General features: G+C 50.0%; 1 long non-coding RNA gene across 1 annotated transcript; it reads right to left on the bottom strand.

Annotated features, from left to right (window-relative positions):
* Positions 1-805: 805 nt before the first annotated feature.
* LOC141276695 (uncharacterized) lies at positions 806-4,761 on the bottom strand. Its single transcript, XR_012326659.1, has 2 exons — positions 4,650-4,761; positions 806-1,169 (listed from the first exon to the last, which is right to left on the bottom strand). It is a non-coding gene; the product is annotated as an uncharacterized lncRNA (long non-coding RNA).
* Between the last annotated feature and the right edge of the window lie 9,525 nt (positions 4,762-14,286).

The following is a 14,286-nucleotide window of genomic DNA, read 5'->3' as shown; positions in this document are numbered from 1 at the left end:
GATTCAGAGCTTCTCCCCGACCAAGATGCTGCTCAATCAATTCTCAGTTTAAACCCACAGAATGGGAGAAAATATCTGCAAATGATGCAACTGACAAAGAATTAGTCTCCAAAATTTACAAACAGCTCATGCAACTCAATACCATAAAAACAAATAACCCAATCAAAAAATGGGCAGAAGACCTAAATAGACATTTCTCCAAAGAAGACACAGATGGCCAAGAGGCACATGAAAAGCTGTTCAACGTCGCTAATTATTAGAGACACTCAAATCAAGACTACAATGAGATATCACCTCACACCAGTCAAAATGGCCATCATCAAAAAATCTACAAACATGGGGACTTCCCTGGCGGTCCAGTGGTTAAGACTCCACGCTTTCGTTGCAGGGGGCACGGGTTCCATCCCTGGTTGGAAAACTGAGATCCTACATGGCACAGCTAAAAAATAAATTAAAAAAAATTTACAAATAACAAATGTTGGTGAGGATGTGGAGAAAAGGGGACTCTCCTACACTGTTGGTGGGAATGTGAATTGGTACAGCCACTATGGAGAACAGTACGGAGGTTCCTTAAAAAACTAAAAATAGAGCTACCATATGATCCAGCAATCCCACTCTTGAGCATATATCCAGAGAAAAACTTGGTTCAAAAGTATACATGCACCCCAATGCCCACTGCAGCCCTCTTTACAATAGCCAAGACATGGAAGCAACCTAAATGTCCATCGACAAATGAATGGATAAAGAATATGTGGTACATGTATACAATGGAATATTACTCGGCCATAAAAAGAGAATGAAATAATGCCATTTTTCTAAAAATTTATTAAATTTATTTAGTTTTGTATGCGTTGGGTCTTCGTTGCTGCGTGCAGGCTTTCTCTAGTTGCGGTGAGCAAGGACTCCTCATCGTGGTGGCTTCTCTTGTTGCAGAGCACAGGCTCTAAGTGGATGGGCTTCAGTAGCTGTGACTCGTGGGCTCTAGAGTGTAGGCTCAGTAGTTGTGGCACACGGGTTTAGTTGCTCCGCGGCATGTGGGATCTTCCCAGACCAGGGCTGGAACCCGTGTCCCGTGCATTGGCAGGCGGATTCTTAACCACTGTGCCACCAGGGAAGCCCCTGAAATAATGCCATTTGCAGCAACATAGATGGACCTGGAGATTATCATACTGAGGGAAGTCAGACAGACAAAGACAAATATATCATATGATATCACTTACATCGGGAATCTAAAAAAAGAAAAAAATGATACAAATGAACTTATCTACGAAACAGAAACAGACTCATAGACTTAGAGAATGAACTTATGGTTACCAGAGGGGAAGGGTGCTGGGGCGGAGGGACAGACTGGGAGTTTGGGATTGACATGTACATCTGCAATATTTAAAAAAGATAACCAACAAGGACCTACTGTATAGAACAGGGAACTCTGCTCAATATTCTGTAATAACCTAAATGGGAAACGAATTCGAAAAAGGAATAATTTTTTTTTTTTTTTTTTTTTTGTGGTATGCGGGCCTCTCACTGTTGTGGCCTCTCCTGTTGCGGAGCACAGGCTCCGGATGCGCAGGCTCAGCGGCCATGGCTCACGGGCCCAGCCGCTCCGCGGCATGTGGGATCTTCCCGGACCGGGGCACGAACCCGCGTCCCCTGCATCGGCAGGCGGACTCTCAACCACTGTGCCACCAGGGAGGCCCTAAAAAAAAATTTTAATGAAATTAAATTAAAAAAAATAAACCTAGGTGCAATAAAAGTATTATACTTAAAGAAAAATCAAATCTCATTCTACTCTCCACACAGTGCTTGGTGTATGATAAATACTCAATATAGATTTGAAAACACAGTAAATCTAATGAATTACTCCTGTTGCTGACAACTTTGTCTATGGAAATCCATGCTCCCCTTCTTGGGGCACACAGCTGGAAGATTTCCCAGCCTCCTTTGTGGCCACAGGACCACTTTGTTGTCAATGGAGCAGGAGAGGAACTGATGTGTGTCCCTCCAGACCTGGCCCTTTTAACCTCCCACATGCATTTCTCCTGGTTCTTGGCCCTTCTGCTCATGGAGGTCCTAGGGATGGTAGAGGCACAAGATGGGAGACTCTGGGATCCTGAACGACCACGTGAAGGAGTGCAGCCTCCTCAAAGTGAACACCCACCCAGCGCTGAGATGTGGGAAATAGAGAGTGATATGCTGCTGAAATTTTGAGTTATTTGGTAATTCAGCATAAACTACTATACCCACAAAAATTTTAATCATAGAATCAACTTAAATAGCCATCGATCTAATACATTTAAAATGACAAAAGTCAATTTTGTATTTTTAATAGTTTTGCCCTCCAATTTAACCCTGCTCTTCTGACCCAGTGATCTGACCTCAGAGAACTTAAATTCCTCAACAATTTTTACTGAGTTTAATAAACACTGCAATCAGCATTATAATAATATTTGAAAAATAGTGTTGAGAAAGACATTTTAATTCCTTGATCCTGCTTTGAAAACACAGCACAGTAAATTATTTATAGTTTATCCATGTTTATTTTTAATAAACTGAAAGTATTTTGGTTGGGATCTATTTTTAACAAATAAACGACAGGATTCTTGTCCACATCACAGCTGAATGACTATAAATTCTCTCTTTGGAAGTTCTGTCTACTAATCATTATTTGTACTCAGTCGATTGGCCTAGGTCAAATATCAGACATCAAAATTCTTCAAAATGTTATTTTCTTTCATCAATATTCAGTCAATAATTCATTTGATGAGGTGGATTTTTATATGGTGTGGATTATTTCTCCATGACGTTGCAAGTGACCTTAAGTTCGAAATGCTGGGGTCTAGTCAGTCCATTTCTTTGAAGACAGCAATTCACTTTTGGTCCAGCTTTTAAAACACTTGCCCCAAAAGGGTCCACCACCCTCCCATTCTGCCCACCTCATTAGAGAAGAGCATTTTCTCAGAGCTACTTAGAAGGACAGGCAGATGAAAGCTACACAACAGATTCTGTCACCTGTCTAGGAACTGAAAGAATCTTCCCACTCAAATATCCTGGTGAGGAAACCACGTTTCTAATTTCCCTGGGAATCAAGAAACACCAAAAAGAAAGTATGTGGTTGGTAAATGAATGTCCATTTCATCTGAAAATCACTCCATCTCCTCCCCTTCTTGTTGTTTAGTGTAGGGAAAGAGCCCTGGTCATCACCAGGTGGTTCTCGTTCTTTTTCCCTTAGAAGAGAAACTCAGTTTTATTGAGGCCGCCAATTCACCAAACTCAATGCTCCAATTCCTCTTGTTACCAGATCCCCATCTTTGAAATGTGTGTCATTATTTTCAACAGTGAAAACATGTGCTTGCTTCCTCATTACCAGAGACGGAACTGAAGTGTTTTTAAAAGTCATTCCTGAGTGTTTTGTGTGGAAAATGTGCTAAGTCAAGAAAAAATTTCAATAGAGAAAGGCAACCTATCTCTCTTAACAAAGCACTGTACCTTACATCAACCACTACTTCTGACTACATTCTATTATGATTTGAAGCTAGCTAATTAGGTAGATTGGTACCAACAAAATACTACAAAAAAAAACCCCCACAGAACAAAAAACAAACTGTTCTCAAACAAATTATGCATTTGCTGGGGACAATCGAGATTCACCCACTGTTAGATACTCAAAATTGCAATAGTGCTGCATGGCAGAATATCATGAAATAAACGTTTCTCATGATTCAGAAATCTTCCCTTCCTCATGCAACATTTACCAAAAAGCCCCCCAAAACAACCAAGCCCTTTTTAGTAGCTAGAATTTTCAAATATTTGAGCATCTATGATAACTACTCAAAAATGAAATTTTAAATGCTCATTTAACTTAGAGTAACGCTGCTTCGCAAGGGCTTGTTGCTGGAAAAGAGTAAAACAAACCAGAGAAACATACTGGTCAAAAAGCCCTCCATACGCAAAAAGCCCAGAATTTCCTTATTTCAAACTTTGGTTAGATGTTATTATGTCCCACGTCACCCTCCAGAGAGCGCTCTGCGAGTCAGTTACGAGTCATTTCAGTTAATCAAGGGTGAAAACGCTGAAAGCGAACCTTCAGCCTTTGGAGCTGACCCTCCTGAGGGCTTCAGGAAAGGGCACAGAGGCCCCCGTCTGAACACCGCTCCTGGCGGCCGGGGGTCCAGGATCCCCGAGCTGTGCGTGCGCCCATCACCCGCGCGCGTCCCGAGAGCAGAGGCCCCTGCACCGCTCCGGACACACCGCGCCCGACACGCCCGCCCCGCGGCCCCGTCTTCGGGCTCCTCTGCGCCGCCTCCCCGTCCAGGCCCCGCGAGCCCGCGGCGACGGGGCCGAGTCCGGCGTCCGCAGACCCAGAGGCCAGCCCCCCCGGGCGCGTGGGGACAGCCCCGCCGCGAGGAGGCCCGAGGGGCGCCGAGGAGGGAGGGCTGCGAGCGCGCGGGGCGCCCACCGCTGAACGGCCGCCTTCGTGGCGCCGGCCCGGCGTCCTCACCCTGCGGCCGGTGGCGGCGGCCCCGGAGCCGAGGAGCGAGGGAGGCTCGCTTCCCTCGGGGCTGGAGGGGTCGGGCCCCTGGCTGTTGGTTAGGCGGGGGGCGGCGGCCGGGGGGCGCGCGGTGAGGGGCTGCGGGTAGAGCTGTACTTACTCGTCTCTGCACTGCTACCTCGCCGGGAGCGTCACAGTGTGGGGACCGACTCGGTCTCCAACTTCCCTTTCCTCGGGACGCGGTCCTTCAGGAGCCCCAGCATCCCAGCGGCGTAGCCCTCTCACCTGCCTCCGCTCACGCCTGCGCTCTCTCCTCGGGAGGGAGGGGGTGGGGCGGGGCGCCTCCCGGCCTCAGGACCCCAGGTCTGCATACCCGTGTTTATTTTTAATTTCCTGAAAGTGTTTTACTTGAAATTAATTTTAAAAAAATAAATGACACATTTTCTTGTCCAAATCATAATTTACTGACTACAGAGTCTGCCTTTGTAAGATTTCTTTAGGGGATCTTAACTGGGTTCTCGGTCAAATAACCTGAGTCAAATAACGGGTATCAAAAAAATTTTAAATCATATTCTCCTTCCATCAGTTTTCAGTCACTAATAAGTTTTACCATGTGGGGTTTTATTGGGTGGGGGATTATTTTTACTAATAATCAAAACGATGGTCCATGGGTTCCTAGTGTCAAAATGGCGATGTCTGATAGTTCTACTTCCTTGATCAAAGAGATCTTTTTTTTGACAGATACTGAATTTTGATCCAGCTTTTTGAACATGCTGCTTCCCCCAAAGACACCACCCTCCATGTCTCTCCACCTCATTAGAGAACAGAAGAGGAATTTCTCTGAGCTGCTTTCAAGGTACAGGCAAACGAAAGCTACCAAAAGTTTCCAGTCACCAGCAGGAATTGAAAGAATCTTTAATACTCGAATATCCTGGTTAGAAACCACATCTCTAATTTCTCTGGGAATGAAGAAACAACAAGGAGAGACTGTTGTGGGGAAATGAATGAACAACTCATCTGAAGAGTATTCCATCTTTAACTCTTCATCCTGCTGTTTACTGTAGGAAAAGAGTACTAGTCATCAACACTTGGTTTTCATTCTTTTATTGAGGACAGCAGTTCACCAAATTCAAGGCTCTAATTTCTAACCTCTCTAGCAGCTCAGAGTGGCCAAACTTCAGGCAAATCAGTTGTGAATAGAAAGATTACCTGGAGCTTTGGGGACTGCTTAGACAGTGCAGACACAGCTGTGTGGGAGCTATGGCCCTTCATCTTCGCTCCGTCCTGCCTCAGAAATGAAGACATGGTGGCTGGTCTAGGCTGGTGCTCCAGCAGCCATTTTGGGGTAGGAGACTGACTTGAGGATTGACACTACGTAAAAGCTGCTGGAACAGAAAGACAGATGATGGCTGACTATAATCATGTGCATTTCAGGGTCAGCAAGGACTGTCCAAGTTCATAGATCTTTTTACATGAGAAAGGAAAAACTCTGCCTCTTGTCTAAGCCTGTATTGTTCTGGGTTTTCTGTTATATTACGGAAATCTAATATTAAGGAAACTATTGGTTTTGCACTGAAATACGGTGTGAACTTTGACGTGACAATCCCCATCTCAGAAACGTCCTCGTAGGTACCATGGCAGTCGCAAGGTTGAAGGTGGCTCATCTATTCTGAAGATCCCATTCCTTGGCCTGGTCCGCATCCATGTCATCTTCTATTACTTACAGTGCCTCAGCACATCTTGGGGAACTGTCCCTTGTTCCTCAGTGCACAAGGTTAATTGAGGCTGAAACCCCTTCCTGGCTGCAGGTCAGAGGGACCCAAGAGCCACTGGGGTGACTCCAACCTGTAAGGAATGCCTGAGGGTGCTTGTATCACCAAGACATACCCAGCCCAGGGATGTGGAAGGCTAGTCAGACTGTGTGCAGGCTTTAGAACGTCTTTTTTTTTTAACCCATCATTGTACAATTGGAAAACTGAGGGCCAGAAGGGGGCAGGGAAAACCCAGGGCACTGGGCAGGGGCAGAGTCTTGAGATGAAGGGAGAGTTTGGACCTCCTAGGCTAGGGCTGCCTCCTCCCACAGGGCTTGCTTTGGAATTAGAACTCCTAGGACCCCAGAACATGTGGAGTAGATTCCTCTGCATGTCCACACAAGTGTACACTGACACTCACACATTATAGGAAGGGACCATGGGGCATGGGGTCAGGGAAGGAGTGGACCTTTGGATGGTGAAAAATGGAAAAGAAGAAAGACAATAATTGAAACCTGGATCACTCTTCCTTGGATTAAAAGAAATTCCCCCTTGTTAGACCATCAGGGTCCTCATTTGAAATTGAGGCAAGAACCACTGCACTGGCTGTGCTGAGGAGTCCTTGTAAGGGAACTGGACACCACAGGGCCAATGTGGACAAGAGGGCCCCTTTCCGGGGGGGGGCCCAACATGCCGGGGCCCAAGGAAAGTTGATGCCCTGAAGTCTCTGAAACAAAGGAATGTTTTGTGCTGTGGCTTCCCTGCTTGGTGTGTAGTATGGGTGGTTCCCATCAGGGGGAATGATGTGTCCAGTGTGCTCTACTGGAGCAACGGGGGCCATGAGAGTGTCCCCTGGACTCCTGAACATTCCCCTGCCCCTGACCTGGCCTGTACCTCCTCTTATTAGCATCCATCTCTAACATCTGAGCTTGTCAGTGGCAGGATGGAGCCTCTTATCTACTCACCAGCTGTGACCTGAGCCCTCAAATGGGGCCATGATGAAAAGAACCACCAGGGTCCCTGCCCTCTAGCAGCTCACAGTCTGGAAGGGAAAATAGACAAAACCAAGAATACAGAAACAAAAGAAAGAAAACAGCAAGTTCTATATCGAAAAACAGCAGGGTGCCACAACGGGGTCCTGGAGTCCACTAGGTGAGGGGATTTGGAAAGGCTGCATTGAGGTGACATGTCTGTTCCCAGCAATGAGACGAGAAGGAGCCAGCCCTGCACACATCTGGGGAGAATTAGCCTAGAAGAAGGCACGAAACATAGAAGCTGAATGTGTTTGGCCAGAGAGGGAGTCAGAAGGGGGCCAGTGTGGCTGGTGGGAGCTTGGGAGGACAGTAGGGGACAGTAGGGAGGCCAGGGCCAGGGCCTGGTGCTTGATGGCCGCGAGAGTGATCCACTGTGTGCGACAGCATTAGCCACTCTTAGTGGCTTAAGCAACAAACATTATCTCACACTATCTGTAGGCCAGGAATTGAACAGGACTCAGCTGGAGGCCTCTGCCAGTGTCTCCCAGGGGTTTGGGGCTGTGGACTCGAGTCAGGACCCAGGTGCTCCTCTGTCTGCTGGTCTCCCTCGGTGCCAGGCCACGGGAACCTCTTCAGTCAGCAACTCAAAATGTACAGGCTTCTTCCCCAGAGTGAGGGACCTGGGAGAGAGAGAAAGATAGAGAGAGAGAGAGAGAGAGAGAGGAAATTGCAACATAGATGAAGAAGTGAATAGTACACCTAAATTCTGGGGGATTGTCTAATTGTAAAAACCACTGTATACAAGACTTGAGCAGATCCTCAAAAGGACAGGCATACAGTTTTCAGTCAACCCCAAAATTCCACTCCTAGATCAATCAATACCCAAAAGAAGTGAATACAGACACTCAAATGCTGGTACACAAGTATTCAGAGCAGCACTATTCACAAGAGCCCAAAGGTAAAACCGTCCTAATGTCCATCAACAGATGTAAGGAAAACCAACTGTGGTGTGTTTCTGGAATGAAAATTATTCAGCGACCAAAAGGGTACAAGTGTTCTCGAATAGATGTTAGAGGGGGTTATGTAACACTGTGAATGTACTTACTGCCATTTACATGTACAATTTAAAATAATCAAACTATTAAATTTTATTTTAAGTGAACTTCATATCATAGAATAAACAATTTAGTATATGTAATAAAAAATATTAAAAATGGACTTGCACCACTGCTGAGCACCACTGCTAACCAGATCCATCAAACAGTGAGCCGGATGCTCTCCACGTCTTGTGTTCTGAGTCCCAGAATGGGGGGTGGAGGCAGGGCTGGGATGGAGAGGGGACGGGTGTGGACTCTCTTAGGGGCTGACTCTGGCCTCTGACCTCCCGAATGTTCCTCACGGCACCCCAGCCCCGTCCGCAGCACTCTTGGACTCCTTTCCTCTTTTCCAGGAGAAGCCCTCGGACCTCTGCCCTCAGCACGAACCATCAGATGAGTGGGATCCAGGGTTCTGCCAGCCCTGCCCATCTACAGACCCCACATCTCCATGCAGTTCTTTGGAGAAGGGAGTCCCTCCCTCTTGAACCAAAGCCCACTCACAGGGCTTCCCTGGTGGCGCAGTGGTTGAGAGTCCGCCTGCCAATGCAGGGGACGCGGGTTCGTGCCCCGGTCCGGGAAGGTCCCACAGGCCGCGGAGCGGCTGGGCCCGTGAGCCATGGCCGCTGAGCCTGCGCGTCCGGAGCCTGCGCTCCGCAACGGGAGAGGCCACAGCTGTGAGAGGCCCGCGTACCGCAAAAAAAAAAAAAAAAAAAAAAAAAAAAGAATACATACAAAGCCCACTCACATTTTCAGCTGGTGCAGGGGTCCACCGTCCTCATCAGAGTGAGGGAGGATGCATCCATAACTAGAGGCGGCCAGGAAGGCGTCACAGGGACTGTCCTGAGGACACACCTGGATGTGATGCCTAGTGTGACAGTGTGACCCCCGGTAGAATGGAAGCCCTGAGGGGCAGGACTGATGTCTGCTCGATGCGTTAAATGATGGGTGTTCCTAGAAAAGCGCCTGCACCTAGTGGGCCTTCCTCTATATGTGAAGAATGAATGAGCCCCTCCAGCCCCATCGCACACATCTGAGTGGCCTGGGGCCCCACTGCCCACTCCCAGGAACACTTGCTCTCACCCACCCAGGACAGGGCACCCCTAATGGAATCACCCATCACCATTCAACTGGGAAAAGAGTTCATCCCAAGGTGAGAGGCACAGTGACAACTGAGGCAGAGGCTTCCTCGTGGGGAGGAGGGACATGATGAATTAGCACAACCACGGCCTCTCCAGCAGACCTTTCCACAGGCCAGGCCCGCAGAAAGCACTTTCCGTGAAGGACCCGCTGGTCTCTACAGTCACCGTAGGGGGCTGGTCCTCCCTTTACGCTAGTGTGCAGAGGGGCCAGCTGAGGCTCAGAGAGGTGGAGTGACATTCCCACATGTCACAGCTAGAAGGTGGCCGAGTCACCAATGTCCCATAAGGAGCAGAGTGCTCACCTTGTGAAGAGAAGCTCCAGCATCTGCTGGGTGGTAGGGAAAGCCCTGTAGGTGCCCAGGAATGTGGGGAGGTCGGAGGGGGCCCCGCCCAGGAAGGCAGGCACCAGGTTTCCCACCAGCTTCTCCAGCCTGCTCCACACCATGCAGGTCTCATTCCTGTCCCCTGTGGACACGTTTTCCCCCTGGGGTGGAACAGAGCAGGGACATGAGTCAGAGGCAGCGTCAAGGACACCAGGAGGGCTGGGGCTGGAGCTGAGACTGAATCCCCAAGCCTCAGGGACTCGAGGCAAGAGGTGGGACAGGAGTGCCCTCAGCAGAATAAACGTTCTGGCTTCACAAGTGAATTGGCGGTGGGCGATGGTTACATGTGTTACTATCTCAGGGCAGTTTGTAGCACAGTATTGACAGCTCCCCCTGTATTAACTGCATCATCCCTGTGATTGTTATCAAAACATCCCATTCTGGGGATGAGAACACAGAGTCTCCCTGGGGCGGGAGGGATCAGGTTAGTCAGGCCAACATGGACACCTGAGGATGGAGTTAAAAGAGGAAAATCTGTAGAAAAATGCAGAAACAAAGTTGACGTAACATTAAGTGGGGGCTTCCCTGGTGGCGCAGTGGTTAAGAATCCGCCTGCCAATGCAGGGGACACGGGTTTGAGCCCTGGTCCGGGAAGATCCCACATGCCGTGGAGCAACTAAGCCCGTGCGCCACAACTACTGAGCCTGTGCTTTAGAGCCCGCGAGCACTGCAACGAAGAGTAGCCCCTGCTCTCTGCAACTAGAGAAAGCCCACGCGCAGCAACGAAGACCCACCGCAGCCAAAATAAAAAAATGAAGTGGAATCCTATGAAAGTCTCTTTCTGAGATTCCCACATATATGTGGATAGTGACTTTATAGCTGGACCGGGCAGGGCCTGGGCCGTGAGGGCGGGTGGGAGAGGAGATGGGGGCCCAGATTCCTTTGGGAGCAGGACGCCAGGAGGGACCCAGGGGAGGGGCAGGGCGGCTCTGGGGCTTCCTGGGTGTGCAGTCTCCTCCTCGCTGGCACTCACCCTGAGCCTGCCCTGGGCTCTGTTGCTGGTGTGGGGCTCCTGCCCCTCCTGCAGGGAGATGGAGCAGGGGGCGCCATGGACCAGCTCCTGTGCGATCTCCTGTGTGGAGCCCTGGAAGCCTCAGAGCCCTGCCTGCCGCCTGCGCTGCCCCTCAGACCCACCAGCCATGTCCACTGCAGACACACACACACCACTCTCTGCACAGACCTCCTCCAAGGAGGGGAAAATGATGACAACCTGAGGGCCTTGGATCCACGTTGGCACAGATAAAAGGCACCTCAGGAATCCTCTCTCACCCTTGTGCTTGAGTGTGATCATGACGGGACCACCAGCTGACCACGTTCCCATCCACCCGTTCCTGCCCAGAGGGGAAACCTCCCCTCAAGTCCCCCTTCCCCCCACATGGAGATGCGGGGACGTGAGGCTGCCCGGGGAGGGCTCCCAGACGCGGCCGGGCCTGGACTGGCCTGCTCTCGGCCACCTCGTGTTCCCTTAGGGACCTCCTGGTAAAGGACCAGAGTCGTCCAGGTTAAGCATTGAACCGTCTAACGCATCTGAGAAACCTCCCACTCAGGGGTTTCCTGAAGCAGAAACCCTGGGAAGTCAGGACACAGCAGGAGAACATCTGTCTCTGTGAAGCGTCTCCAGCCAAGTGAGCCGGCTGTGGGGCTGTCGCTAGAATGTGTGTGCCTGGCTCCCGGGACTCAGAGTTCTGTTGGGGTCTGTTGCCAAGGAGGTGACTTCACTTCCTGGGGGCCCCTTACTTGAATCCCCTCCTCAGACAACACCGCTACACACAGCCCTCTGGGCTGCCGACGGCTCACCCCTCCTCCACGCAACCAGTCACACCTCACAGCCCTCTCCACCGCTCCCGGAGAGGGTCTGTGCGCAGCTCTGAGGAGGCAGACCTGGGTTCCAGACTCAATTCCCCATTTTACCTGTTCTGCATCCTGGATAATTCCTAGTGTAATAGCGTGCTGCAGTGTGCATGCCTAGGCCATTGCCGCGAGCTTTACCCACCTCCCCCACGCTGTTACCAGGCAACAGTTACCGGGAGACCATTAATGCCGGACGGTTAGAGCCGGGTTAGAGGTCCTGCTCAGCCATTGGTCCGCGCTACAGTGGGCCCCGCCCCCAAGTGAGCAACTGTCAATGAGCGACCCTTAGGGGGGGCATTGAGCCAGTGTTCGGGGGGAGTGGTGGTCGTCAGGTGGAGAGTGAGGTAAGAGGCAGATCCCGGCCTTCTTTCTCCCTGGGGCCCTCCAGCTCCCCGGCTTTGGGCTGGTGGGTGAGCTGGGGGCCCAGGGAACAGGCTAGGGGTGTCCTTCAGGGCTCCAGAGCCCTCGCCACGAGTCCACTGGCCGGGCCCAGGCTCTGAGGCGGCGGTGAACCAACCTCTCCCCCATCCCTGCCTCTGCGACCTAATGGCAGCGGCAGGCTGCATGGGACACAGTCTGAGCGACCGGGCCCCCACCGTTTGGACAGCCTGAGGAGCCTGAGGGCCAGCTGGGTGCTGGGTGCCTGGCTCCCTCAGCGATGACGGCTGGGCAGGGTCTGGGGACCCGGCCCTGAGGGAGCCACCAACTGAGATCTGCCTCTTCAGCCAGGCCTGGGCACTGGCGGGAGGACCCAGACTGGGGGCTGGACGAACGCTCTGGGGCAGGGTAACCTGCCCCCCGCTCCCCGCGCAGGGACCCCCTTCTCTCAGCCAGGCCTGGACCTCGAAGGGTGAAAGCTGTGCCTTGCGACCTTCCCTTTCTTGTAGAACAGAGTAACATTTGTTTCGGTGGAGGTTTAAAGGAACATCGTGACCTATGACCTGACTTCAGGAACAAAGGATCTGACACCAAGAAGTCTGCAACAGCTAACCACGCCCCTTCCTCACCTTTCCTGTAAAAGGGCTTTGCTGAAACTTTCAGGGAGTTCGGCGTTTTTTTTTTAAGGCATGAACCACCCGTCTCCTTGCATGGTCCTGCAATAAACCTTTCTCTGTTCCTAACTCCGGCGTTTTGGTATTGTTTGGCCTCACTGTGCGTTGGGCACATGGACTTGCGTTTCGGTAACACTTGGGTCTCTCAAGGCCTGTCTCTCTCCCCCCACCTGCCCAGTGGGGATGATTCTAGCGTGTATTTCTAGGGATGTCCTCAGGCATGTCCTTTTCTGATCCCACCCCATAGTTCCTTATTTAACGTCACTCTGCAGGTGTGCGTGTCTGTGCGTACACAACAATAAGCACACAGCCCTCTGTTCGCGCGCGCGTGCGGACACAACAACGAGCACTCTCTGGGAAGCCAGAAGAAAACTGCCCCCACATAGGGAGGGATGTGCAAAAACTTCCTAAGAGCTTATGGTTTCTAATTTCCAAAGCAATCCCAATGAGAGGTGTCCAATCCTTGGCCTAGATCAGGACACAGTGACACAAGGCCATACAGGTAGCAGGAGCTGGAGTTGGGATAACAGACTCAGACACTGGCTCCACTGTCCACACCCATAACCACAGTGCTGGGTGCAGCAAGACAGCCGCCTTCAGCAGGGACCCATCCTGGCAGGCTTGGCTACTCTGGCTGGACACATAGTGGCCCAGGGTCAGACTGGAAAATGATGGGCTGCTGTCACCAGACAGACTTGACAATCTTATTTGCTTCTGCCTTCATGTTCCTGTTCTTAAATACCTCTCCTCAGTACTGAGGGTGGCTGACACCTTTTACCCAGGCCCAACCTCAGTATAAACTGAGTCAACTTCACCAGGATCAAGAGGATTTTTTAGTCAGCCTCGCTGGAAATCCCCGGATAAGCAGTTTTCCCAGTGACTTCATTAGGAGTCGGGCACCAGAGGTAGTCACTGAGATGGGGAAAAATCACATGCTCAAATTTATAAATATTCTCTCATAAAATCATCTCATTATTAATAATGTCTTACCTGATTAAGGACTTCACGTGTCCTGTCAGATAATATATGCCTACATACTCACATAAAATGCTGCACATTTCCACACTGCATGTTTTATTCAAATATGGCATACATACACACACACACCAAATCCACTCAGAATATAGTTACAGTAGCTATTTGTACTACTCCTTTCCTTTAACTTCTATATATTTGAGGGGGTAACAGACAATCCTAATACAGAGTTACAGTTTTCTAAGTTTATTTTCACCTTTACCAGTGTCCTGTGTATTTTCATATGTTTTCACGTTGCTGATTAGCATCTTTTCATTTCAGCTTGAAGGACTCCTTTCAAGGCAGGCAGTGTCCTATAATTGGCCCATCTGGGTTATGCACCAGCAGAATAATGTGGACAGGAATGCAGAGCCTAAAAATACAATAGCCACTTCAAAGGGTAATTCTGCATACATTTTTTTAAACATCTTTATTTATTTATTTATTTATTTATTTTTATATTTATTTTTGGCTGTGTTGGGTCTTCGTTTCTGTGCGAGGGCTTTCTCCAGTCGCGGCGAGCGGGGGCCACTCCT

This window comes from Tursiops truncatus, chromosome 16 (assembly GCF_011762595.2).
Source record: "Tursiops truncatus isolate mTurTru1 chromosome 16, mTurTru1.mat.Y, whole genome shotgun sequence".
In the NCBI taxonomy this organism is placed as follows: Eukaryota; Metazoa; Chordata; class Mammalia; order Artiodactyla; family Delphinidae; genus Tursiops; species Tursiops truncatus.
This window is presented reverse-complemented; position numbering and strand designations above follow the sequence as displayed.